The sequence below is a fragment of the Leptinotarsa decemlineata genome, unplaced genomic scaffold, assembly GCF_025532065.1.
Source record: "Leptinotarsa decemlineata unplaced genomic scaffold, Ldec_3_MD MMD2_tig00078360_RagTag_RagTag, whole genome shotgun sequence".
Taxonomy (NCBI): Eukaryota; Metazoa; Arthropoda; class Insecta; order Coleoptera; family Chrysomelidae; genus Leptinotarsa; species Leptinotarsa decemlineata.
The window spans coordinates 1,456,626-1,460,562 of NW_027412727.1; positions in this window are offsets into that span (position 1 = coordinate 1,456,626).

The window sequence follows — 3,937 nt, forward strand, 5'->3', positions numbered from 1 at the left end:
TGTGAGCTGCAACTCCTGAAGATGGAAGACACTTCCACATGTAGACAAATCGATGTTACGATTACTAAGCCAATAGCTAACCAACTGGAGGACTCTACCCAATGGATAGCGATATTTCCAAATAAAACGACAATCCACCTACAATGTAATGAACAAGAGGAAGTTCAAAGAATAATTGGATCCTATTTAATTGACATCCCAGTAGGCTGCAGAATCAAAGCGAATCAAATCGAAATAATCAATGAAGAAAATGTAATCAATAGCAATCAAATAATATTGATTCCCGAATTGAACCAAGATCGCAACCCTCCAAGAAGTGTGAATATGAGCTTTCAATTGGACGATGTTGACCTGAAAGAACTCCAAAACCTGAAAAATCAGCTAATTGATAACAATCCTGAAATAACATTCAACCAAGGCGGACTTTACCAATCACCGAGTATATGGACTTTAGTGGTTTACTTAGCGATCATATCAATGATAGTTTACTTCTTGTACAGGAAAAATGTACTTCGATGTTGCACCAATAAGAAGCCAAGTCAAGAAGAGAACCAATTACAAGTAGTAAATGAAGTAGCCGATCTATCCACTGTTCAACTACCCCGCTGTGCATGATAGTTGAATCTTCGGGGGAGGAATTATCTCACCACCTAGGACAATCCCGCTGATCTAGCAGTACCACCACCCTGTTCCAGATGCTGACAAGACAGTTCTCACAGGAGCGCACATCTTCGAAGCTTCGCATCCAGAGTCAGTCAGATTTTATTCATCAAACCAACAACACGTATAATTTCATATATTTTGTATTTCTGTAATTTTTCATTTTCAAGTTTGTAACAATAAAAGTATTTTTTAAAAAGCAAGTTTAGTGCCGTCGATAGTTAATTCACATCGATATGAAACCGTTGTAATAATGAGAGATTTCGATACGAATTGTGAAAGTTATCATCAAGAATTTGACAAATATACAGTGCTAGTCAAAAGTCCCCTCCCCCCCTCGTATCTTTGGAACGGGTATACTTATAATAATGAAATTTGGAGGGTGGAAATAAACGGATGTAGGCTTCTTAAATGGTCATAACAGGTGACGCAATAATCATAAATGACGTCACAAGGCCACTGTGACCAAAAATTTTAAATGGGACCCTATGGCAAGTGACAGCTCGTTTGAAAGGTATTGAAAATACCTATTCAGTCATACCAATTTTGTTTGGGTTTCGGCTGATTTTGATTGATAAATTGAAGAAATACGAAAATTATTGTTTCGCATTTAATTAATAAAGATTTTAAAGTACGCCTCTGGTTCATTGTCAAAAAGGTTGACGTGTTTGAATTATCTACTTGTCAAAAGTGTTTATACCTTGAAAATTTACCTAAGCTATTGTTTAACGAGACGTTTAAGTGTTTACATAGGCAAAATGGTACGTACTGTAGCCGACAAAGTAGCAGCTATCTTAATAATTGGTGAATGTAGAAACAATTTCCATGCAGCGGAACGACTGTTCAATGAGAGGTACCCCGATCGCCCTATATCGAGGGTTTATTTGAGGGAGCTTTTCGGAAGTTTGAAGCATCAGGTAGTGTTCAAGATGCCAAACGATCTGGTCGACCAACAATTAGTGATGACAAAAAAATTGACATACTTGGAGAAATGGTAGTGAACCCTACTTCTTCCACAGCCCAAGTTGCGTCTATCTGTGAAGTCAGTCAAAGGACAGTACATAGGGTGTTGGCTAAAAACAAATTTCATCCATACAAATTAAAAATGGTGCACCAACTTTCAGATGATGACCCCGACCGAAGACTAGAATTCTGTGAAACTATGTCCGATAAAATGAACCAACAACCAGGCTACATACAGACAATTTGTTTTAGTGACGAAAGTACTTTCTTTCTCAATGGAAATGTTAACACTCAAAATGTGAGGTATTGGAGTGACACAAATCCTCACATCTTTCGTGAAAAACATACTCAATTTCCAGAAAAAGTAAATGTTTGGGCAGGTATTTTGGGAAACCACATAGTTGGGCCTCTTTTTCTCAATGCTAACTTAACCGGTGAATTGTATCTGGAGATGTTACAAACTGATATTGAGGCGTTAATTCTTGAAATTCTAGAAGATAATCCAGATGAATTCGACAACTTAGGAATAACGTTTCAACAAGATGGTGCTCCTGCACACTATTACGGTGCAGTAAGAGGTTACCTAGATGAAGAATATCGTGGTAGATGGATTGGACGACGAGGTTCGATCGAATGGCCAGCTCGGTCACCGGACCTTACACCATTAGATTTTTTTCTATGGGGGTACTTGAAATCTAAGGTTTACGCTACAGCACCTGACAGTATTGCCATTCTGAAAAAACGAATTGTTGAAGAATGTAGGGCAATTTCCGCTGACACACTGGGACGAGTACGACAAGAGTTTAGCAATAGGATGCATTACTGCCAGGAAGTAGATGGAGCACATTTTGAACACTTATTATAAGAACTGGTTCTTAAATCTTTATTAATTGAATGCGAAACTATAATTTTCGTATTTCTTCAATTTATCAATCAAAATCAGCCGAAACCCAAACAAAATTGGTATGACTGAATAGGTATTTTCAATACCTTTCAAACGAGCTGTCACTTGCCATAGGGTCCCATTTAGAATTTTTGGTCACAGTGGCCTTGTGACGTCATTTATGACTATTGCGTCACCTGTTATGACCAGTTAAGAAGCCTACATCCGTTTATTTCCACACTCGAATTTCATTATTATAAGTATACCCGTTCAAAAGATACGAGGGGGGGAGGGGACTTTTGACTAGCACTGTATAAGAATACACAGAGTGTGATGTAATATCATTCACCATGGTGAAACCGTTGGGCAAAGAAGTTGATGTTATTCGAAAGAATAAAATCAACGAAATTGCACGCATCATTTGGAAAAAGTTTTCGGCTCTGAGATTGAGTAAATCCGAAGAAGATGAGTCATTGCAAATATTTCACAAACCTTTATCTATTTCACTGAGACAAATAGCAAATAAAACAATAACACAATAAACTACTACCCCATTGAAAACCGAGACAGGAGCCCAACTCAAACAAGAGGTAGTGGAAGAGCCTGGAACGGCTCCATTCCAATCCCTTGTAGAAAAGGCCATCAGGAGCGCAAAGGCGCAAACTGATGAAAGCAAGGAAAATAGCTGCGAGAACATGGATTGAAAAACCATGTCATACAAAAGACCGCAGAAACACGAAAAACTTCTTCTGTGGAAAGGGCCAAAAAGAGACCTAGAGAGGATGTAAAAGCTACCACACAGAAGGTACTGAAAAAACCCAGAGCTTCCAAAGAAACTGGGACCTATAGCTGCTAGGCTAGGCTAGGCTGCTAGGGGCCTGAGGGTGGCGGTCACCGACATGCGACACCCTGAGGTTACCCTGAGTCAGGGTCAAGCGGACCTGATCCAGGAGGGACTTGTCCACGAATTGGACAATACTCCCTCTGGTAGCCTCGAGAACCTCTAATTCAAAAAAACTTCATTCGAGGCAGGGATCCTATGGATAACCTGTGCGAATAAAGGAACAAAAGAATGGCTCAGAGGAAGCATTGGAAACTTGGGCAATCTTTGGAAGGGGGCTGACTTGACCGTGGTCGAGGCCAACGAACTCCCGAAGAGACCGAGAGTCCTAGTCTTCATTCCGGGTCAACTACAGTTAGGATACGCCTCAGTAAGCAGAATCCTGCCCTGGGAGTGGAAAACTGGATCCTCCTGAGCGGAAAAGTGGAAGAGGAAGGACAAATTCTGGCCTACTCTACGAGTGAAAGTTTCTTCAGGGCTTTGGAGGGGAACAAGTTTAAAGCCAACTATAAGCTTGGCATGTTCACCTTCAATGTCCTGAAGGGTCTTAACAGCAATGTTGAGACTTCACAAACAAACCTGCAACGCAG